Here is a 25,155-nt window from a genome sequence, read left to right as displayed (position 1 = left end):
GCTTGACAAGGAAACACCTGGCTCCCCCAACCCCTCATAAGTTCACACGTTTATAGGTTGATGGAGGAAAAACTTATCTAAACTGAAAATTAGACAAACTATTTATTACACATAGTACACTAACAAAATACATAAATACAACAACAAAAAGTAAAGTGGATTATGAGTAAAAGAATAACTATAGGAACTAATCTAACCTAGGGGGTCAGAGGAGGTAGCCAGTAGGGTATAGTCTTGCTTAGTGTAAAACAAACAAAACCCCCCCAAAAACAAAAGCATGACTTTGGTTTGATAAGCAGCATAATTCAGATATCAAATATTCCTAGTTAAGTGTGTGGTTCTAGGCCTTTAAAAGACAGAATCCTGTGGCAGGTGGCGGTCAGTTTCACGATGAAATTGGTAGAACAAACCAAGGTTGATGGGATATCAAAAATCCTGATTGGCTTTAGTTACCGAGTGACTGCTGGGAGAAATGTGGTTTTAAGAAAGGGTGAGATTGGTGTGTAGGCAAGGAGCTGGGAGAGAACTCCAGGTCTAGGAGATACTTTGGAAGGAGTAAAAAGCAAACAAGAGGTAAACAGAATAATGTGATGGGTGGAAAAGCACAGGAGCCCATGGGGAAGGCTGGGCTTTAAGGGCACAGACAGTAAAACCAGCTAGAAGGCAGGAAGTGCACCCTGGGGTGGCCCTCCCGCACAGGAACCTGACCTGGACAGGAAGTGAAGGGCATCATCTGAGGAACAGGAAGGGGAGATGTGAGGGAAATAAGTGTCTGTTGCATAAACTTTGCTGGAGCTTTTATCCTGTTACAGGGTTGTAGGCAGCTTGGAGCTTCTCTGACAAAATAATCTGGCCTGCTGGGAGGTATTCGTGAAGGACAAGAAGGGAGACGGGAAAGGTTAGAGTGTGGACAATTACTATGGGGCTCTGTCTTGTCTTGGCTCCCTTTTGGGTGACATAAAATATTTGTCTTGGATCCAAACAGGATGAAAATAAGTCTCATTTCCTCCCCTCTCCCAACCCCCTGCCTCCCATGGTGAAATGATCTATATGGGACTCTTGGTTGACATATATCTTTGTGCTTTAATACAAACTAAAGGTTCAGGAGTGGGAAGTGGTTAAGAAGTTGTTTGCTGGGGATTATATCGATAATTCATCCTGTTTAGACTGAAGAATGACAATGATAAAGAAATTAAAACAACAAACAAACAAACCCACCAGGGTAAATGGGGCAGGGGAAGCTGAGAAGTTAAAATGAAGACAGAATTGAACATATGTAAATATAAACTTTTTTTTTTAAACCAGCTGTAAACAAAGTGGTATGAGGACAGATGGGAAGAGATATAAAAATAAACATTAAGTTAAAGGGGATAATTATAGGAGCCAAAATGAGAGGTGAGTGTTGCAAAGGATCCAACTAACTTTAGAGACTTGAGAAGTTTCTTCAAACATTTCCTTTCAGGACACTGTGGGGCTTTCAATTTTTCAGGATTTACAAGACCTTAAATGTATATGCTTTAAATATACACAAACACTCACATTTTTTTTGTTTATTTGTTTTTTCCCATTGGGGGAGAAGAGAGAGTAGGAGATGTGTTCTTCGTTGTCATTTGCAAAACAGCTTCCGGTACATTTTATTTGCTTTTAAAAGCCCTGGAGAATAGTCAGCAAATAGAAATTGGTTTGCAGAAATAACATGGCTTCCTGGAACTTAGGGGGAAGGAAATGGGTGGTTTCTTTAATGACTATAGTATTTGTTTAGTATAGTGTGTGTTATAACTAAAGATAGAATTCCGGCTAATGTCCAGGAGGGAAGGTGAATTTGGATATTAATAAATTCGGAAGCTTCATACAGTTGCGTTGAATGTACTAGGTTAAGTAAGACAATAATGCTCTTTGTTTTCCCTATCCTGGCCAGATCAGAGTGGACTGAAGTTTGTTTGCAGATATCTAATCAGTTTAAATTGAAGGGCATTATTATTTACATATGAAGAGCTAATGACTTTAATGTAAGCAAGTAAGCTTATTTACAACAAAGAAGTGATTGGGTGACAAGAGGAGTGTCGATACTGCCTTAATTAGTTGATTTGCTAATTATTCTTTTCTGCTGGGTGTGACAGTACTTTTCCTAATGAGCAAGAATGCTCCAGCAAGCGATTTTAACACAGTAGTAGTAGCAATAGCTTCTTGGCCATTTTAGGTCCATTCGTGCTGAAGTTGTTGACTTTATACAATTTTGCAGACTTCATAAGATCTAAGTGTATTCCTGTAGGTTTATCCTATTTATCAGCTGTATGACTTAGCTCAAGTCTGAGAAGCTTAAAAGGCATTTACTGAAAGTGAAAATAAATTAGATGGCAGGTTTGAATTTAAATAAGAATTAAAAATATGTCACACAGCAGTGCTATGCATTTATTTCTTCAGGCTTCTTAAAGATATTGATTGGTAATAGATGCATCCATGCTCATTGGTGTGGGAAGCCCTGGGGGAACGGCTGGAAGGCTCCTTCATTTTCTTTTGTGCAGGCTTGCATTTCTTCTGTATTTGAAAGTCATGATACTGAAGAAATTCAAAAAAATCCCCAGGAGATTCCATGTCCACATAACAAATGCAAACTTATCTTTATTTTAATGTGTTCACTTCTCATAACTCCTTGACTGGAACCCTTGACTTCTTCCAGTCTGAGAGTCCTGTAAGTTTCTGCCATAGGCATGCACATTCCTGACACCACACTTTTGCTTGGCTGTGCCTCCTGCCCAGAATGCTGTCTATTCTCTATGCACATCCTCTCTCTATCCCATTTTTGTCCTATTTCTTCCTGATTCAGAGAGGGTGGCGATTGGTGGATATGGCTAACATTATTAAGTATATCTCATGCTTTACATACTGTGGTGGCAATTTATGTGCATTGTTTAATGATACCCCTGTTTTACAGGTAGGGAAAAAGAGGCTTAGAGAATGTCACTGGGCTCACACTAGTAAGTGGCACAAAGCCGGACTATAAATCTAGGTCTTTTTGGTCATTTCTGGACTTAATCTTATAGTGCCTTGAATTGTTTCTTAGCTATTGCATCTACTAAGGCCTTATTTCTCTAACCAAATTGTCAGTGGCTAGAGGCAAGGAGCTTATCTTTTAGTCTGCATAGAGCAGGCCCTCAATAGTGATAGCCTTCTATTGAAGTGAAAAATAACATGTAAAAAGTTAAAGGATTTTTATTATTTGGTTAAACACTGGAAGAAAGAAACAAATCCCAGGAAACTAATTTCTCAAAATTACTGCATGAACACAAGACACTGTGGTTCTTAATGTGGTCAGCGCCATTCCCATGGGTGTCTGGAAACGTAGGGGGCAGGTCTTAGGTTGTCGGGATTCTGAAGGTATCTTGCAGTTAGTGTGTGGTAGACGGGGATGTCAAACATCTTGCAGAAAGTGGGACAGTTTTGCACCCTGCAGGGGCCCAGTAAGGGAAGCAGCACCTGGAAAACATGGACCCAGATGCCAGATTGAGTTCCAACCAACCTCCACCTTTTACTAACTGAGTAAATCTTTCTCATGTTAACCATGTGCCCTCTCCACTCGTGGCACACGGTTAGTTCCCAATAGCATCAGCTCATAATCACCATCCTCTAGAAAAGTGTCGCCCATGGCAAGACATGATCTTTGCGGAGAGACAGAACTTACTAGACTAGTAGTAACAGTATAAAAATCAAGATATAATGAACATATAGAATAGAATAATAGACAATGGAAACTCCAAAAGATGGGAGAGTGGGGTGGGAGGGAGTGGGGATGAGGCTTGAGAAATTACCTACTGGGTGCAATGTATAGTATTCGGGTGATGGGTACACAAAGAGCCCAGACTTCACCACTACACAATATATCCATATAACAGAACTGCATTTGTATTCCCTAAGTCTAAAAAAAAGAAACCAAAACTAAAAAAAAAAAAAAAAAAAAGAATCAAGGTGTGTTCCAAAACAGTGCTTCTCAAACCTGGATGTGCTTACAAATCTCTTAGAAATCTAGTTAAAATGCAGATTCTGATTCAAGGAGGGCTAGGGTGGGACCAGAGTGTCTGCATTTCTGATAAGCTCATAATCCCAGAGCTGCTGTTGGGTACCAAAGTTCTAAAGTATCTTGAGGGAGAAGCCAACTTAATGAGTGAAATAATGAAGCATTTATTGCATATCTACTATATAACTTAAATGATGAAAATAGAGTAATGGAGGTTGGATATGAGGCGTATAGAATTTGATTTCTTCACAGAAGGAGCTTCCATCTGCTTTGCCACTTTTATCTGAGAGACAGAGAGAAAGAGAGAGAGCGCGCACGCACATTTTCCATAGATAACTATATTTTTCAGGGGAAAAAGGCAGAGAGGTATTTCTTATGTGTGTTTCCTCACACAAAAAGGCCATTTTGGGTACCCAAATAATTTTAGAGGAGGTATTATAACTAAATAAAGGAAAAACTTGGCAGCCATTCTTGGATGCAGGGGGTAAGCCTTGCATATCTCAGAACTAGTGCGAATGGTGTGCATTTGGTTGTTTCTGTGTGTGCACAGTTTTACATGTCTGTGTATGAGCTGGAAAGTGTATTGGGCCATTGCTAGGAAATTGATTTCTTAAACATCACTGGAGAAGAGGGATATTTTCCCTCATACAGATTAAAGCCTCAAGTTAAGGGGCAGGAGTTCCTAAGGCAGCCTTGACTAGGAACTTTGCATATTACAGGCAGTCGATGTTATTTGAACGTAGTCATTGAGAGAAGAGACTACTCATTATCCACTTAAAATACTTCCCGGCTGCAGCATGGTGTTGTACGGAAGCCAAAGCAATTGGCTTTGCATTTGGCCAGCTGATTTAGCAAGAAATTTCGCAAATGATGCAGTCCTTACAGATGGTGCTGTTGGGTTTTTTAGAATGTTTTAAAACACTGATGGATTTGACCATGAATTGAATTTCCAGTCTCTTAGATACACCTCTAACCACCCCTTGACCATCTCCACGGCAGCTGGAGACAAGGAACAGACCTTTTCTGCAAACTTATGATAAATGATTTCCTTTAAAAACCACTCACTTAATAAAAATGATTTGGTGTAAACTTGGCCAAGGGGAACTCTTGAAACGTTCAGTTTCTTTGCCTAACTCTGAGTTGCTTGAGTCACATTTTTGCATGGCTCTTGATTGACTTTCTGGTGCTCTGCCTAGAGGTCCTTGCTTGTCTGTGAGTTGCCTGAGTCACATTTTTACATGGTTCTTGATTGACTTTCTGGTGCTCTGCCTGCAGGTTAAGAAGGAGCCAGTATCTCCAGGAGGAGTCAGAAAGCGCTCTGCCAGTGTGAAGTGTAAATTCTTGAGAGGCTGTGGCAAGGGTCCATGCCTGAATGTGTAGAGCAAGAACAGCTGGAGACTGTGGCTTTCTCCAGGAAGAAGTTTCTAAATTTGCCTCTTAGAAGATACCAGAAAGTTCAAGGTACTGTACCATCTTCACAGGCCAAATTCTTGTTCGGATCTTTACAACAGGGACCGGTTCTGATCTTTGCTGTTGACTGCTTGCTTGTTTTCTTGGTTTCTATTTGAATCATCACCTTTTATTTGTCTTTCTTGGTGCCCTTTTGGTTGTGCTTATTTCGGCTTTATGTAAGCAGCATCTCTGGATGCATAAATGAGGCAGATAAAATTCCCCAGGGTGACTGATCTGCCCTTCATCTATTTTTAGCACTGCAAAGAAGTTACCATAGCCTACAGCATAACTCAATCACTGTAAGCCAGTGAGCACATTCTGAGGTTTTTTTTTTTTTTTTTTTTTTTTAAATAACCTTTCCTGGAGGCATTTGGTATAGGCTAAGCTTAAAGGCACATGATTCAATCATTGATTATTCAAGACATGTCATACTTAGGCTTTTATAATCACCATATTGTCACTGTCAACTAGGTATTCAGCTCTGGTTTCTAATTTTGCACTGGAAGCTGTACAAAGTCTATTGTGTTGTGTGTGTGTGTCTGTCTGTGTGTGTGTGTGTGTGGCTCTGGCAATGCAGAAATGGCAACAAGGAAGTATCTAGCACCCACTAAAAGACTGATGAACACCAATTTGCTTTCTCTCAGTCAAGCCATCTTTCTGAAGAGAAACCTTGGCCTGTAGCTTGAACTGTTTGATCCTTGTATATCTTCCATCCCTTCCACCCTTAAGGAACCTCCATAAGGTGAGGACAATATGTCTTATTTACCACCTGCTATGGTCTAAATGTTAGTGTCCCCCTCAAATTCATATGTTGGAACCTAATACCCAATGTAATAGTATGAAGAGGTGAGCCCTTTTGGGTAGTGATTAAGTCATGGTTCAGTGCCTATATTAGTCAGGGTTCTCTAGAGGGACAGAGCTTATATATATATATATGTGTGTGTGTGTGTGTGTGTATATATATATATGTATGGGTGTATATATATATTTTTTTTTAATTTTATCAAGTTTATATAGTTTATTTAGTGGTATTAACTCATACGATCACAAAGTCCCATACTAGGCTGTCTGCAAGCTGAGGAACAAGGAAGCCAGTCCAAATACCAAAGCTGAAGAACTTGTGATTACAAGTTTGTAAGGCAGGAAACATCCAGCAGTGGAGAAAGATTTAGTCTGGGAGGCTAGGTCAGTCTAGCTTTTTCACATTTTTTCTGCCTGCTTTATATTCTGGCTGAGCTGGCATCTGATTAGATGGTACCCACCCAGATTAAGGGTGGGTCTACCTTTCCCAGCCCACTGACTCAAATGTTAATCTCCTTTGGCAACACCCTCACAGACATACCCAGGATTAATCCTTTGCCTCCTTCAATCCTATTAAGTTGACACTCAGTATTAACCAAAACAGTGTCCTCTTAAAAGAGGTGCCTTGCCCTTACTGCCATTTGGTAATATAACAAGAAGGCATCAGTTTTGAAGCAGAGAGCAAGTCCAGACACCAAATCTGCTGTCACCTTGATCTTAGACTTTCCAGCCTCCAGAAACTGTAAGCAATACATTTCTGTTATTTATAAATTACCCATTTAAGGTATTTTGTCCTAGTAGCCTGAACAGACTAAGATGTCACCTTACCTCTATAGTTCAGCACAGGGCTTAAGCTTAAGGAGGCAGTTATTCTTTTGTTCATTGATTGATCAGTTCTTTAACAAATGTGTGTTGGTACACACCTACATTCCAGCTTGTCTTGGAATGAAGTTTCCCCATCTTTGATAGGAATACATGCTTATCATTTCCATTCTGGCTGTAAGAGCTCCCCTATACCTCCTCTACTTCTTGGAAGCATGCTCCTCTAAGGTTGTTAGCTCCGCCCTCTTATCCAGATTTGCTCTTTTCCTTTGCATCTGCAGAATCAGCACTATTTCTATAAACAGAGTGGTTTCCCCTACTCCTGAATATCACTGGTTTCTGTTATTAATTTCTTTCATTCAAGGTTAAAGAGGTAGTTATATGATGTGACCTGTGATGGTTTCATGGTATGTCTGCTTTGGCTTGGATAAGTCACATCCCCCAGAACTCCCTTTCTAGTATGTTTCTGACTAGGGTGGTCTACAAGGAGAGTCTCTTGCAAAATTTGGAAGATGGAAGTGAGGCAGCAGTCACTTTGTAGCACACACGTACCTTCTCCTAATTATTGAAACAGTAATCTAGGTGCTGCTGGGAAGGAATTTTGCAGCTGTAAAGTCCCTAATCAGTTGACTTTAAGTTAGTCAAACGATATGTTATTCTAGGTGACTTAATCAGTCAAAAGTTTTTTAAAATTAGATTCTAGATCAGACCAAGGGAGAGAGTACAGTCATGGGTTCTTAGTTTCTATTTCTCATTGGGCCAGAAAAGCCCCTTCCTCATCCCTCTTTTCTGCTTGTTACTAGAGACAGAAACTAAAAACTATGGCTTCAGGCTGCTAAAAGCCTAAAACAAAACAAAACAAAACAAAACAGAACAACAACAACAAAATAAAGTGGTTTGGATAAGCTTGATCTATACCCTCCCTGAGGTCAGAGATTCCAAGTAGTAGAGCAGAAGGAAAGTTGTAGAACTTTTCTACATTTTGGGACAAAAACATTCATGTTGTTGCTGCTCTGCTGATTTGCCTTGTTGGTGTGAAGCAGCAGCTAGGTCTATAATTGCTTTACCTTCCAGATGTGTGTACTTCCAGTTTCACTGGCTCTTGGGTTAAGTGTGTGTGTACAGCTCCATGACTAAGAGCCCTGGCTTCTGCATGACATCCTCATCACTGAGCTCATCCTTGTGGTAGTCTAGCCTGCTTATGACTTTCCCTTTCTGATTACCTGCCTTGTGGATGTCAGGCCTGCTTAGCCAGCTCCTGCAGTTGTGTAAGATAATTCTTTGTAAAAAATCAATGGATAGATTAAAAAACAAAAACAAAAACAAAAAATCTTCTGCTGGTTCTGTTTTTCATGTCAAACCCTGACTGATACATAAACTGAAGAAGCAATTGTTGCCTTATATATCATGAAGTTGGACAGTTTGGAACCCAGATGTCCGCCAGCATTCATTCAATTATTCATAACTGTGCCATAGATGACAATATAGCAATAAACAAAGCAGATATGGACCCTGCCCTTGGAGAGTAGATCCTAGCAGGAAACAGATGTTATCTAATATTTATAGGATAATACATTAGCATGGAGTTGTCAGAAGATGTAACTAGGAGACCCTGCCTAAACTTAGGTGTCAGAGAAGGGAAGTAAGGGCCTGGGAGAAAGAGTGAGGGTCTGACAACAAATGAAAGTAATTCAGGAGGTTCTGCAAAGTTGTTGTTCATGGCAGTAGAAGGGATGAGGCTTGGGAGATAAACCACAGAGAGCTATGCAAGCCAAGATAGCGATGTCTGACTTTACCCCAAGGAACAAATATTTTTATTTAAATAACTTCGTGTTCTGGAATCCTATATAGTTATTTTATAATGTCACAACAGGGTTATATTTTGAACCTTTGAAGATCCCATGGTGTTAGTGTGTTTGATCCAGCCATTCCTGCCACTGTCCTCTTATTTTTTTGCACATTTTTTACAATCCTCTTGTGTAACCCATGTTGCCCTTTCTATTGTGCAAGCATCAGTTGGCTACTGTCATACTATTTTTAACTTGTTCTCCTGCCTTATGCTTTGAATTCTCACCCACTGAAAGGAAAATAAAACAAAACCTGCACTTTTCACATTAATTTACCTGACAGTTTCGTTTTGTCAGCGTTTACTTTCTGTTCTATTTAGATGTACAGAAAAGCTTCCAGAGGGTGGGCAGTTCCCCAGCCTCATTATTCTTGGTCTTCTGTCATCACCTGCGGTGTGGGAGCTCCGTCCTTCCTGAGGCTGTTAACCCTTTCTGACTACTGAGCCGTCTGATGCTCTAAGGATTTTCTTAATGAAGTAATTGATTTACTTAATGAAGTAAATGCCATCCTTGAAAACTAGGGCAGTAAATACCATCAATTCTATGTAGTAGAGAGAGGAAACACTGAAATGGTGCTAGAAGCTGCATGACAAAACCAGTCACAAATCTGAATAAGGTTGAACAATGTGAGCCTAGGATCAGTTTTTTCCTTCTTTTTTTTTTTTTTTTTGTTGAGACAGAGTCTCACTGAGTTGGAGTGCAGTGGTGCAATCCTAGCTCACCGCGTGCAGCCTTTAAGTCCTGGGCTCAAGCACTCCTCCCGCATAGCTGAAATTACAGACAAGGACCACTGGGCCTGGCCAGATTTTGCCATTTTTTTTTTCTCTTTCATTATTTTCAGGTTTCCCTGTATTCTCTATTCTGGTTTCCCTGTAGATGTCTTTGGGAAAGCAATGAAGTACAGAGGTTAAGCCAAACTGTAAAGTCAAACTGATTTGGGTGGGGAGTCAGGTTCTACTATAGCCTATTTCTATACTTGTAACATGGGAGTAGTGTTACATACATGTAATAGGTAAAAAAGGTGACATGTGCAAAGTAACTAGCTTAGTGCTAGGCACATAGACGGGGCTCAGTAAATTTCGTATATTAAGCATCATGATCTTTATTTTTCATCTCCAAATATTTATTCTGGAAACTGGAACATGCTGATAAGGTAAGCATGTGACATTGGAAATGCAAAATAAAATTTACATTCTCTAAGCCACAAAGAGCTACATTCACATAGCACTGGGGGAGGTGGGCAGGAACAGGATAACCTACTCCTAGCCAAAGGAGGCTTCTGACAACTTTTTCCAGCAGCAAAGACTCATGTGTGAGGATCTCAGCACCTGAGCACTCACCAGTCCTCAAATCCTGGAGTCTTAGACCCTCACATCTTAGAATCATCTCTTAACAAAATTTTATTTTTAAATTGACACATAATTGCACATATTTATAAGGTACATAGTGATGTTTTGATACATACAATGTAGAGTGATCAGATCTGGGTAATTAGCACATGCATCATCGCAAACATTTATTATTTCTTTGTGTTGGGAACAGTCAATATCCTCTCTTCTTGCTGTTTGAAAAAATATAATATTGTTAACTATAGTCATCCTACAATGCCACAGATCACTAGAATTTATTCCTCCTATCTAGCTGTAATTTTGTATCCTTCAACAAATCTTTCTCTATCCCTTTGTTCTGCCTATTCTTCCCAGTCTCTGGTAACCTCTGTTCCACTTTTTACTTCTCTGAGATCAACATTTTTTAGCTTCCACACATAAGTAAGAACACGTGGTGTTTGTTTCTGTTCCTGGCTTATTTCACTTACCAGAATGTCTGCCAGTTTCATCCATGTTGCCATGAATGACAGGATTTCATTCTTTTTAATGGGGGGCTAGTATTTCATCTCCTATATATACCATATTTTCTTTATTCATTCATCTGTTGTTAAACATTTTGGTTGATTCCTTATCTTGGCTATTGTAAATAGTAGTGCAATAAACATGGGAGTGCTGATATCTCTGTGATATATTAATTTCTTTTCCTTTGGATAAATGCCCTGTAATGAGATTACTGGATCAAATAGTAGTTCTATTTGTAGTTTTCTGCGGAACTTACATACTGTTCTCCATAGTGGCTGTCCTAGTTTACATTCCTATCAACAGTGTATAAGAGTTCCTTTACAAAAATTAGCCGGACATGGTGGTGTGTGCCTGTAGTCCCACTAGGGAGGCTGAGACAAAATAATTGCTTGAATTCAGGAGGCGGAGTTTGTAGTGAGCCGAGATTGCGCCACTGTACTCCAGCCTGGGTGACACAGCAAGGCTCTGTCTCAAAGAAAGAAAAAAAAAAATGTTCATCTTTCTCTACCTCCTTACTCACATTTGTTATTTTTTGTCTTTTGATAATAGCCATCCTAACTGGGATAAGATAGACAGTATCTCATTGTAGTTTTGATTTGCATTTCTCTGATGATTAGTGATGCTGAGCATTTTTTCATATATTTGTTGGCCAACTGTACATCTTTTCTGTTTGGATCGTTTGCCCATTTTTTAATTGGATTTTTTTCTTGCTATTGAGACGTTTGAGTTTCTTGTGTATTCTGAATATTAATCCTCTGTCAGATGAATAGTTTGTAAATATTTCCTACCATTTTGTAGGTTATCTTTTCACTCTGCTGATTGTTTTTCTTTTTTGTTACCCAGAAGCTTTTTAGTTTGACATAATTCTATTAATTTTTGCTCTTGTGTCTTGTGTTTTTGAGGTCTCATTCATAAAGTCTTTTCCCAGACTAATGTCCTGAAGCATTTCCTCTTTATTTTCTTCTAGTAGTTTTATAGTTTTGGGTCTTACTTTTAGGTGTTTAATTCATTTAGGGTTGGTTTGTGTATAGGTGAGAGGTGGGGGTCTAGGTTCATTCTTCTGCATATGGATATCCAGTTTTCCCAGCACCATTTATTGTAGAGACTGTCTTTCTCCAATGAATATTCTTGGTGCCTTTGTCAAAAGCAGTTGGCTGTAGATAGATGGATTCATTTCTGGATTCTCAGAATTGTTCTCAGTGAACAATTCTGTTCCATTGTTCTATGTGTCTGTTTTTATGCCAGTACCTTGCCATTTTGGTTACTATAGCTCTGTAGTATATTTTGAAGTCTGGTAGTATGATGCCCCCAACTTTATTCCTTTTGCTTAGGATTATTTTGGCTATTCAGGGTCTTTTATGTCTCATAAAAATTTTAGTATTGTGTTTTTCTATTTCACTGAAGAATGTCATTGGTGTTTTAATAGGGATTGCACTGAATCTGTATATTGCTTTGGGTAGTACAGTCATTTTAACAGTATTAATTTTCCCAGTCCCGGAACATGGAATGTCTTTTCATTTTTTGTGTCCTCTTCAATTTCTTTCATCACTGTTTTACAGTTTTCTTTGTAGAAGTCTTTCACCTCCTAGATTAAATATATTCCTAGGTAGTGTGTGTGTGTGTGTGTGTGTGTGTGTGTGTGTACTTATTGTAAATGTCTTTGCTTTCTTGATTTATTTTTCAGCTACTTTGTTATTTGTATATAAAGATGCTACTGATTTTTGTATGTTAATTTTTGATATGGTTTGGCTGTGTCCCCATTCAAATCTCAACTGAATTATATCTCCCAGAATTCCCACATGTTGTGGGAGTGACCTAGGGGGAGGTAATTGAATCATGGGGGCTGGTCTTTCCCATGGTATTCTCGTGATAGTGAATAAGTCTCACGAGATCTGATGCGTTTATCAGGGGTTTCTGCTTTTGCTTCTCCCTCATTTTCTCTGGCCTCCACCATGTAAGAAGTACCTTTTGCCTCCCGCCATGATCCTGAGGCCTTTTCAGCCGTGTGGAACTGTAAGTCCAATTAAACCTCTTTTTCTTTCCAGTCTCGGGTATGTCTTTATCAGCAGCATGAAAACAGACTAATACAGTAAATTGGTACCAAGAGTGGGGTGTTGCTGAAAAGATACTCAAAAATGTGGAAGCGACTTTGGAACTGGGTAACAGGCAGAGGTTGGAACAGTTTGGAAAGCTCAGAAGAAGACAAGAAAATGTGGGGAAGTTTGGAACCTCCTAGAAACTTGTTGAATGGCTTTGATAAAAATGCTGATAGTGACATGAACAATAAGCTCTAGGCTGAGGTGGTCTCAGATGGAGATGAGGAACTTGTTGTGTACTGGAGCAAAGGTGACTCTTGTTATGTTTTAGCAAAGAGACTGGCGGCATTTTATCCCTGCCCTAGAGATTTGTGGAACTTGGAACTTGAGAGAGATGATTTAGGGTATCTGGCGGAAGAAATTCCTAAGCAGCAAAGCATTCAAAAGGTGACTTGGGTGCTGTTAAAAGTACTCCATTTAAAAAGGGAAATGGAGCATAAAAGTTCAGAAAATTTGCAGCCTGACAATGCAGTAGAAAAGAAAAACCCATTTTCTGGGGAGAAATTCAAGCCAGCTGCAGAAATTTGCATGAGTAGCAAGGAGCCTAATGTTAACACCCAAGAACATGGAGAAATGTCTCCAGGCCATGTCAGTGACCTTCATGGCAGTCCCTCCCATCACAGGCCTAGAGACCCCCCAGGAGGAAAAAGTGGTTTCATGGGCTAGGCCTAGGGTCCCCGTGCTGTGTGCAGCCTAGGGACTTGGTGCCCTGTGTCCCAGCCACTCCAGCTGTGGCTGAAAGGGGCTAACATATAGCTTGGGCTGTGGCTTCAGAGGGTGGAATTCCCAAGCCTTGGCAGCTTCCACATGGTGTTGAGCCTGCAGGTACATGGAAGTCAAGAATTGAGGTTTGGGAGCCTTCGCCTAGATTTCAGAAGATGTATGGAAATGCCTGGATGCCCAGGCAAAAGTTTGCTGCAGGGGTGGGGCCCTAATGGAGAACCTCTGCTAGGGCAGTGCAGAAGGGAAATGTGGGGTCAGAGCCCCTACAAAGAGTTCCTACTGGGGCACTGCCTAGTGGAGCTGTGAGAAGAGGGCCACTGTTCTCCAGACCCCAGAATGGTAAATCCACTGACAGTTTGCACCATGCTCCTGGAAAAACTGCAGACACTCAACAACAGCCTATAAAAGCAGCTGAAAGGGAGGCTGTACCCTGCAAAGCCACAGAGGAGGAGCTACCCAAGACCACAGTAACCCACCTCTTGCATCAGCGTGACCTGGATGTGAGACCTGGAGTCAAAGAAGATCATTTTGGAGCTTTAAAATTTGACTGCCCCACTGGATTTTGGACTTGCATGGGCCCTGTAATCCCCTTTTCTGGGCCAACTTCTCCCATTTGGAACAACTGTATTTACCCAATACGGTTACCTCCATTGTATCTAGGAAGTAACTAGCTTGTTTTTGACTTTACAAGCTTATAGACAGAAGGGACTTTCCTTCTCTCAGATGAGACTTTGAACTGTGGACTTCTGGTTAATTCTGAAGTGAGTTAAGACTTTGGGGAACTGTTGGGAAGGCATGATTGGTTTTGAAATGTGAGGACATGAGATTTGGAAGGGCCAGGGGCGTAATGATATGGTTTGGCCTCTCCCCATTCAAATTTCAACTGAATTGTATCACCCAGAATTCCCACGTGTTGTGGGAGGGACCTAGGGGAAGATAACTGAATCAAAGTCTTTCCCATGCTATTCTTGTGATAGTGAATAAGTCTCACGAGATCTGATGGGTTTTTCAGGGGTTTCTGCTTTTGCTTCTTCCTCAGTTTCTCTTGTTGCCACCACGTAAGAAGTACCTTTTGCCTCCCACCATGATTCTAAGGCCTCCCCAGCCACGCGGAACTGTAAGTCCAATTATACCTCTTTTTCTTCCCACTCTTGGCTATGTCTTTATCAGCAGTGTGAAAACGGACTAACATAATTTTGCATTCTGTAACTTTACTGAATTCATTTATCAGCTGTAAAAGTTTTCTGATAGAGTCTTTAGGTTACTCTACACATACGATCATATCTACAAACAAGAACAATTTTACTTACTCTTTTCCAATTTGGGTGCTTTTTCTTTCTCTTGCCCAATTGCTCTGGCTAGGCCTTTTAGTACTATATTGAATAAGAGTGGTAAGAGTGGGCATCCTTGTCTTGTTCCAGTTCTTAGGGGAGAAACTTTCAGCTTTTTCCAGCTCAGTTTAATGTTAGCTGTGGGTTTGTCATATATGGCTTTTATTGTGTTGAGGTATTTTCCTTTCATACGTAATTTATTTAAAGTTTTTATCATGAAGTGAAATTGCATTTTATCAAATGCTTTATCTTCATCTATTCATATGATCATGTGATTTTTGCACTTCATCTGTTGACGTGAGGTAATACTTGTACTGATTTGTATATGTTGAACCAGGCTTGCATCCCTGGGATGAATCTCACTTGATCGTGGCATATAATCTTTTAGATGTGTTGTTGGATTCAGTTTGCTAGAGGTTATTGAGGATTTTTGCATCTGTGTTCATGAGGGATATTGGTTTATGGTTTCCTTTTTTTGCTGTGTCCTTTACCTGTTTTAGGTCTCAGGGTTATTAAGCATTATGATCTTGAACAAGGTGACTTCTCCAGAGGCGAAGGGGGATTTAACTGCCCTTTACTCAGCAGTTTACTCAACAGTTTATCTTTTCCCTTTTTACTCCTTTTCATACAGTGGGAGTAAGAAGCCTTGTTTGCTTTCAGAGCAGTACCTGATTTTTCAAGTTCCAAATCAGGAATCGTGAGAGGGAGCCAGGTTCATGAGTTGTGAGGACCCTCGCGGAGCTTGCCCAGATTGTTTTAAAAGTACGTTGGGCCGGGCATGATGGCTCACACTTGTAATCCCAGCACTTTGGGAGACTGAGGCTGGCAGATCACTTGAGGTTAGGAGTTTGAGACCAGCATGGCCAACATGGTGAATCGCCTGGCTCTACTAAAAATACAAAAAGTGACCAGGTGTGGTGGCACACACCTGTAATCCCAGCTACTTGGGAGGCTGAGGCAGAATTGCTTGAATCTGGGAGGCAGAGGTTGCAGTGAGTTCATGCCACTGCACTCCAGCCTGGGCGACAGAGTGAGACTTTGTCTCAAAAAAAAAAAAGAAAGAAAAGTGCATTGGAATGAAATATTTTCAGAAATAGTGGTAATGGCTTACAGTATTGTAACTGTATAATTAATGCCACTGACTTGTACACTTAAAAATGGTTAAAATGGTAAATTTTATGCCATCTGTATTTTACCGCAATAAAAAAAGTACTAAAAAACCAAACCAAAAAAATTTCAGAAAGAAACAAAAAAAGAAATTAGAGACAGGCCTGCTGGCTGTCTGAATAATCCCCTCCTCCCACTACCAAATGTAGGTTAGCTCAGTAATAACGTGACCCACTTAAGAACTGTATGGGGACTATTATTGCTAACTGATTCCAGAAGGTGAGTTAGAAAAACCCATATCTAACCTCCTCACTTATACAAGTGAGGTCGGAGACCCTGAAAGTGTGACTTGCTAAAGACTATGTAGCACCCGAATACTCTGGGGACGAGGTCACCAACGCTGCACAACACCATGCTGATTCACTGAGGCCACTGGAGCATTCCAGGCCTTCCGAGCGCTGAAATGAGGCCTCTTTTCTTCCATTCTTACTCCAGGTGCCTAATCCTTGTCACTAAGCATCCAGTTGCTCAGGGTTCTAAAATTGTACAAAGCAGGACCAAGGTATTAGGTTTCAGTCACAGCCAAGCAAGTGTGGACAGTGAATAATGTGTGAAGATTCCATAGCTTGATCACAGTCTCTTCTGTCCTGCTGTCTGAACTTCATTGTCAATCCTCGAACAGGTCACACTCTCATGATAGGGACTTTTCATATGCTGTTCCTTCTACCTTGAATTCCCTTCTCTACTTTGATAATTCCTATTCTTCAGGTTTCAGGTGAAACATGGCTTTGTTTAGAAAGCTGTCCTATCCTCCCAGCCTATGTTAGCTCAGCCTATTGTGTAATTTCTTAGTAACCTACACTTCTTTGTAGCCTTCATCATACTGGTAATTATTTGTATTATGTCTGAGTTCCAGGCATGAGTGCAGGATCTTGGTCTGTCCTGTCCACCACTGTTTCCCAAGAACATAGAGTCTGTCTGGCACATTTGTGTTCATTAAAGAAAAAAAATAAATTAACCCTGTCTTCTCATGGAAGAATGAAGATAATGAGATACCCTTACTTGTATTAGCAGGCATGTGTGCTGAAGGAAGTAGGGCAGACACTCCCTTTAATCTATAAATACTGATCTAGGCATTAGCTGATACACCAAAGAAATATACAAATGAGCAGGGTAGAGGGGCTGAGTGCAACTGCTCACATTTGCATTGTATGCATGTGAGAGTAAACAGTAAATCAACAGCAGAGGGGATATAGGTTGGATATAAGGCAACGTTTTCTGGTATGATATTAAGGATCGTTAAAAATGGGTCGGATAACAGAGGAAGGTGGTGGAAACACCTTCCCTAGCGGCTTCAGAAAACAGGCCAGAGTTCCATTTTAGCCGGTTATTTTAGGCCTACTCCAGGCAGCAGGTAGACTAGACATCCTCTTAGGGTCCAATCATTCTGTTCCTCTGACCCATAATAAATAAAGCTATAGATGCTGTTGTTGCCAATACATACGCAAATGCAAAATGCTTCTACACCGTCTTGGGGCTGTAAATGTTGCTAGTTCATTTTCTACTTAGCGTTCTCAATTCACCTTTTGTTTAAGAAATTACCTCAGTCTTTAAGCACGGCAATCTCTTTCTCTAAAGGACTTATTCTATATTTCAAAGCAAGAACTGCAATGCATATCAATTTAACTTTTGTATTGACATTTACCTTAAAAAGTGGAGAATACAAACTAGGAGAAAGAATTTAAAAATAGCCTGCTAGTCCAACTAAGTTCCAGCATAAAAACAGAGTGATCTGGACATGTTGTGTGTTGTAATCCCAGTGAGGAGGCTGGGACAAATTTTCTTTCTCTGCCTTTAAAGTGAAGGAAGGGAATGGTCTTGAATATGCAAATGAATCTAATTTAATTAACTTTTACGACCACAGCTCCTTTGAGATAACCATGGGAGCCAATTCGATTCCATTAAAATTCAACTATTTCCCTAAAGCTTCGATGAGACACCCTTGTCTTTTATAAGAAAAAAACAAAACCAAAAACAAAATGTGAAAAGATCTAATCAGAAACAATGAATAAGAGTAAGTTATCTGCTGCAGTTCTGCTATTTGGTCTCACCAGAAGCTGCTCACACAGTCATTTACTTCGCTGCCAGCAGCAGAGCGAAATCATTCCAGGTCAGTCATGTAACTGCTGACCCAGAGTTTATCCTAAACTGGGACTATGAAAGGTAAAGGTAATGATATTTCATGCTTCTGAGCAAAAACTCAAGCCTCATGAGGCTGAGGGAAGAATTGCCTTGACCTCAGGCCAGAGATGAAGACGAATTTATGCCACTTCTTCCTTTTGTAATATTCTTTCTTGTCTTCCCCCGAGTACAAATATAATACATATTTATTGGCTAGGTGCAGTGGCTCATGTCTGTAATCCCAGCACTTTGGGAGGCCCAGGTGGGCAGATTGCCTGAGGCCAGGAGTTCCAGACCAGCCTGACAAACATGGTGAAACCCCATATTTACTAAAAATACAAAAATTGGCTGGATCTGATGGTGCGCCTGTAATCCCAGCTACTCAGGAGGCTGAGGCAGGAGAATCACTTGCACTCAGGAGGTGGAGGCTGCAGTGAGCCAAGATTGTGCCACGGCAGTCCAGCCTGGGCAACACAACGAGACTCTGTCTAAAAAACAAAAAACACTCCATATTTATTGTGAAAAAGAAAAAAGAAAACAGAATGACTAAAAGAAGCTGCTCAGATCTTGGAAGAGTTTGGAAGGCTCTTTCCCAATTTTGTTGCCTTCTTTTCCCCTTAATAAGCAGACTTTTAGAGGACTTTGTGAGTGGTGGTGGTGGTGGTGGTGGGGTGCTAAGTTTGTGAAGTGGGGATATTACATTCAAGTTCTTTCTTTCCTTTTTTTTTATCCTTAAAAAATTTTTTTTTATTGTGGTAAAATACTCATAACATTTACCATTGTAATCATTTTTAAGCATGCAGTTCTGTGGCATTGATTACATTTACATTGCTGTTACCCATTGCTGTCATCCCCCTCCAGAAATTTTTCATTTTTCCCAACTGAAACTCTGTGCTCATTAACAATAACTGTCCAGCTCCTGGCTACCACCGTTCTACTTTCTGTCTCTGTGAATGTGACTATTCCAGGTACCTCATATCAGTGGAATCATACAGTATCTTTTTGTGATTGGCTTATTTCCCTTAGCTTAATGTCCTCCAGTTTCATCCATGCTGTAGCATGTATCATGTCAAAATCTCCTTCTTTTTAAGGCTGAGCCATATTTCACTGGACATATATACCACATTTGCTTATTCATTTGTCAATTGAGACTTGGGTTGCTTCCACCTTTTTGCTATTGTGAATAATGCTGCTATGAATATGGGCATACAAATATCTCCTTGAGACCCTGCTTTCAATTATTTTGAGTATACACTCAGAACCTTCCTTTTTTTCTTTTAAACCTACGTTCCGCACCACTCACCCCTCTTGTTTCTAACACTATGCAATTACATAGCTGCTCATGGTTTCTAAATCCTGGCCCCTGAATCATTGTCCACAGTTGAAAAGTATGTGGTGGGTCCACCCATTATCTGATCCACCTGAAAGTGCCTTGAGACACATCCAGCAATGTGCAATTGGGTTTCTGGGAGCTGTGCTACCTGCTAGTTCTAGAAACATTAAATGTCATATGACTTAAATATTGCAATTAATTTTAGCATGACCAGAGGCAATATTTCTACTTCTTCACATAGGCGAGCTATGTCTAAAACACAAATCTTCTGAAGAGTAGGTCACAGTGCTCTGCATTATGTGTTTATATAATTGTGCAGGCTACTAATTGGAATGTAGAGTTAAAGTTACTGTAGGAGGTTTTCTAACTGAGTAGATTAAAGAACTCAAAGTTTATATTTCCTTTAGTTAGATTTTTAAAATAATAAAGTACTGACATTCTAACAAAAGATACACAATTATAAAATCATTAGAAAGAAAAAAGATGAGGTGATAAACAGACCACTTCTGTGGTTATAGGACAAAGGAGAAAGAAAGATAATAAAAAACAATTAAAACCAAAGTTATTTTCCCACCAATAATTTTATCTGTCTTTCTTTTCAAGCCCTTAAGTCTCAAAATTATTCCCTCTTCCATGTCCTAGTCCAGGATGAATATTCTGTGCCCGAATTATTGCAATTTCAACAGCTAAGATCTATTGAACACTTAATTCCATGCCAAACACTGTTAGTCTAAAGCATGTATCAGCTTACTTTAACCCTTATATCAATATTCTGAAGTCGACTGTATCACTAGGGGCAATTGAATATCTAAGATTCATTCTCCTCTCTTCTTGCTTGCCAACAGAACACAATTTTGCTTGGAATATCAATATATTCAACTAAATACGCATGTTCCCCGTCTCCATCACCACTAGTGAGGCTCTGTGATCCAGTTCTGGCAAATGGGAAGTAAGCAGAAGTCTGCTGGGGGCTTCTGGGAAGCTTTTCTCTTTCCTGATAAAATAAGACACACATAGCTAGATTAAAGCTCTCGACCTGCCCCTGCTTCTTTCTGTTTTAAGTCTACGACCTAAGACAGAACTGTTATGGCTGGAGTGATATAGCAGCCACCTTAGAAACACAAGGCAATGAGCCACTCTGCTAAGAAAGGCAGAGTTGAAAGCTAGAGAGAACCTGGAATCCTGGTGGCATTGCTGAACAGTTGAATCATTCCCAGCAACTGCCTACCTCTGTACTTTCAGTTATAGGGGAAAAATAAACTATTTGTTTAAGCTGTGAGTAGATGGGTGTTTAGTTACTTGCAGTTGTAAGCCTTCCTAATCCCATGTTTCAGTTAAGGAAATAAAAGGCTAAGTAACTTACTAAAATATATATGATCCTTCAGTGGTGATATGGTGATTTGAACTTATATCATCTGACCTAGAGTCGGAGCTTACTCTCTTACACATGGTTCTATATCACATCCCCCTTGTGCTATACTGCCAAGTCTACTTATGAGTTTTTCAGGAAATAAACTTGATCTTGAGCCTCCCTCTTAATTCTTCTTCTCACAGATGCCAGTGTGATACGTCTAAAGCCAGATCTGACCTTCTCACTTTCTTGCTTAAAACCATCAACAATATTTCTTTCTGTAGAGCTGGGATGTAACCTCAACTGTCTTGAGAGCCAGGTAGGTAAAATAATTGATAGAGACAAGCAGATCGTAAGAAAATCAATTTTGTTGGTATATTAGTTATCTACTGCTGTATAACAAATTGCCCTGCAAACTTAGCAGCTTAAAACAACAAATGCTCATTTCTTGTATGGTTTCTGAGGGTCAGGAATCTGGGAGCAGCTTAGCCGAATGGTTCTGGCTCAGGTCTTTCATGAGTTTGCAGTCAAGATGTTGATGGGGGCTTCAATCATCTGAATGCTAGAATGGAAGTTCTGCTTCAAAAAGACTCATTCCTATGGTGATTGCTGGAAGCTTCAGTTTGTCACCATGTGGGCCTCTCCTCACAACATGTCAGCTGTTTTCCTCCAGAGCAAGTAATCTAAGAAAGGCAGAATGACAGCTAGCCTGGGAAATGGAATAACATCACTTCTGTCATATTCCATTGACATATCAAACATATCAAACCTGATACAGTGTGAGAGGGGACTGTACAAGGATGTGGATACCAGGAAGTGAGGATCAGTGGGGACCAGCTTGGAGGCTGACAACAACAGGTAGATACTGGACAAAAGGGTGATATTTGCTATTTAACTTCAGCCAATTGTTCCACTATGTGGAATACAGGTCCTATGTTATTGGATTTTCCCATTTCTCAAATAAAGTCAGAAATACACATTTCTGAGTTATATCCCATGATAGTAAACGCTGGCTCCGAATTGCAAAAAATCCTGTGCAGGTCAAATAAAATACAGATACCATTCAGATATGGCCGGTGAGTTGCCATTTTGCAACCTCTCTGACCCATAGCTTGCAAAACGTATGTAGGTCCAATTCCAATCTGTGATACTGCCTAAAGTGATATTTTCAGTAGGATTTTGAAGACAAGTCGGGGCCTAGCTAGGAATGCACCATGGTAATTTAGTAATGTCTTCCATGGATGAAGGAGGGGAGAGTGATGACATATGTGCCTCAGATTGACACAGATGGCTATAATTCATTACCCAAACTAGGATGCTTTTGAGAGTAAAAGGAGGTGCTATATTAATTATGCTGACACAGTGACCATAAATTAGCACGGACTCAGGCAAACCAGGATGTGTGGTCACCACCTGCACCACCCTTAGTGAAACCTTCCCACTTCTGAACCCCACTGCCCACACTCCTGCTGTTGCCCCGCTCATCCTATCTTCTCTTCCCCACTTATCTGCTTCCTCCTGGAGTTCAACTTCTTCAAGTTCCAGTGGAAGTATCACTTTTTTCCCATTGTCTTCACCTCCTCCCCTCCTTTTCAGGTGAATCGCTCTTTTACCAGAGTTTTGTAGTATTTTATACATATCTTTAATGCAGCATTTCTGACAGCAACCTATGCACAGGGGCCAGTGATTAAATCCTAAATACTCATTTAGGATTCTCAGTACCTATCTCAGCATCTGGCATACAGTAGGTGCTTGGTGATAATTTATTGGAATTCTATTTTGAATCCCACCTCCCCTCTTTTTCTCTAACACCCTCTGCAGGAGATGATAATGAATAGTAAAAAATGCCAAGCACACAGTAAGCAGGAGGAACAGAGGAAATCCACAGATTGGATAATTGTTTCTTGAGTAACTGACCATCAATCTAAATAGTGGTTGCAGTAATTTCAAATTCTTCTCTTCTTTTTCACTTCAGGTGAATGAAACCTGTTTTCACCGAGAATGAGTTTCTGTCTTGACAGTAAGAATGGCTACTATCGCCCATAGTGTACAGACTAAATTCTCAGTGTATGTATGTGTTTTATAAAAGCTATCCCCTTGGAAGTTCATAACTAAGCAGTGAAACTCAATCTCAGGCATAAACAGGACATGTAGGAAGATTTATTCTCTCATGTACGCATCTAACACTTAGTAATACTTGTGCATTGTCTATAAACCTCAGGGGGGAAAATAGAAACCGCTGGATAGCAATGCTTTCTATAAATGCCCATGAGTGAAATTAAACTGGAAGATGTTAAATGGAAAGCTCCATGGGACTGAGGCATGTTTTTGTTGGAGATGGCTAGAGTGAATGGTAGGACACTATTATAATCCAACAAATTATTATTAATTTTAATCCTAACGTCAGAGAGGTGGGGTGGAGCAAAGGAAAACCATATGCTACCTTTTCTTTGGCAGGCTTTCATTTGGTCTCTTTTCAAATCAGAAGACCCAGAAAACTTGGATCCACTTCTGGCTCTGATTCTTCTGGGCAGTGTGATTTAGAGTCAGTCATAACTTTTCTCTGTGTTATCTTTCTGTTTAGGAAGGGACTACTAATGGCACCAATTTCACAAGGTTATATGAATAAGGTATGTGAAAAGACTTTGTAGATTGGGGTGAAGTCTGCAAATGGTAGTTGGGACTATTCTTAGGCTGATGTTCAGGCAGGGTGTTGGAGAGAGAGTGGGAGGGAAGAACAGAATGAACAACCGTCCTTTAAGCCGCCCCCAGGCCTCTCCTGACTGAAACCCTGGTTTATCCCATGAAAGCAAGGTTAATAATACTATCCAATAAAGCAGGAACACTTAGAAATTAGTCTGGAACAAGATGGAATTTGCCAAGGAGGGTTGGTCCTGACATCACATGCTTTAAACCTGTGGCTGGCAGCCAGTTGGTTGCTCTATCATTACCTGCTCTGGAGAGGGCGAGTCTAAATCGGAATGCTCTTTCCTTGGTTCAGGCTGTTTCTGCTGAGTCCCATCGTGTTGATTATAGTTCTTCTTCTCTGTAACTGGCTGTTTCATTCTTGACTCACCTCCAGACTCATAAATAGCCCACAGAAAACACAGAGGCTTTAAAAGTTGCCTATCTTTTAACCTTGTGCCCTAATATGTTTTGTAGAATTGTCGAGACATACAGTATTTTTCCTGCCTTTCCAATACCCAGTCAGGAGCAAAAACCATGATAAACTCCCTTCGCATCTTTTGTAGGAGAGATAGACAAACGCCGGAGAGTTTCTCTGCAATTGTGTGGCCTTGGGTGGTTTCTTCAACTACAGAAAGAGAGGTAATAATAACTAACGTGGAGGCTGTTGTGAGCATGAGGAATAATTTAAGGAAGAACACCTGGTACATGGCAAATGTCCCATAAACATAATTGCCATTGTTATTAATAATAATGTGAAAAGCATTCAGAACAAAACATTTGAAATGAATCCTGGAAAGATTAATTTATGCTTAATAGTCGAGAGACTCTCTCTCCATCTTTTCTATGTGGTGATTTAGAAGAAAGTGCCTGCTGTAGCTGGAGAGAGAAATGTCACACACAGACATTTAAATAATGCAATGGATGGAGGACATTTCAATATATTGAAAAATGATTAAAGAAAGTAACCCAAGACGGACCGAGTGTACCTGCAGTGATTTTGTTGTTGTTGTTTGGTTTTTCAGTTGAGCAGATGCTCTGGGTGCCACTCCATCATATATTGGAAACAGCATTACTGTATGGTAAATCATGACCGTGGTGTGTGACAATGAAGTTGCATCTGAAGCAGCCAGCACCCTATATGCTAGTTGGCTTTTAGACCAGGAGACTGTGAATGTGTAGTCAGGATCTCTTTAGGGCTGGCTAAATATATACTACCTACTATCACTCACTGGAGCTGCAGACCCTAGTCTTAGAGTTTCACTTCTTAAAGACCTTCATCCTTATTAAAATGGTAATATCCTTGCTGTTATCAATCACTGACACATTGGTATGAGTGAGTTTGAGTCTGGTTTGAAGAGCAGGTTTACTGGAGGGGGAGACTAACAGGGAAACTGGGAGGGAACCCACAGCTACTCTGCAGAGAAGGAGAGAGGGAGGTGCAGAGGGGAGGGTGGCCATACTAAGACTGTCCTGGCTAGAGAGGAGGATTGGGCCATTTTGCTTTTTTTTTTTTTTTTTTTTTTTTTTGAGACAGAGTTTTACTCTGTCCACTAGGCTA

General features: G+C 40.3%; 1 long non-coding RNA gene across 1 annotated transcript; it reads left to right on the top strand.

Moving 5' to 3' along the window:
• The first annotated feature begins 5,358 nt into the window (after positions 1 to 5,358).
• On the top strand, positions 5,359 to 24,904 carry LOC105537108. Its single transcript, XR_001005675.1, has 4 exons — positions 5,359 to 5,476; positions 14,646 to 14,723; positions 23,367 to 23,454; positions 24,620 to 24,904. It is a non-coding gene; the product is annotated as an uncharacterized LOC105537108 (long non-coding RNA).
• The last annotated feature ends 251 nt before the right edge of the window (positions 24,905 to 25,155 follow it).

This window comes from Mandrillus leucophaeus, unplaced genomic scaffold (genome assembly GCF_000951045.1).
Source record: "Mandrillus leucophaeus isolate KB7577 unplaced genomic scaffold, Mleu.le_1.0 Scaffold169, whole genome shotgun sequence".
NCBI lineage: Eukaryota > Metazoa > Chordata > Mammalia > Primates > Cercopithecidae > Mandrillus > Mandrillus leucophaeus.
This window is presented reverse-complemented; position numbering and strand designations above follow the sequence as displayed.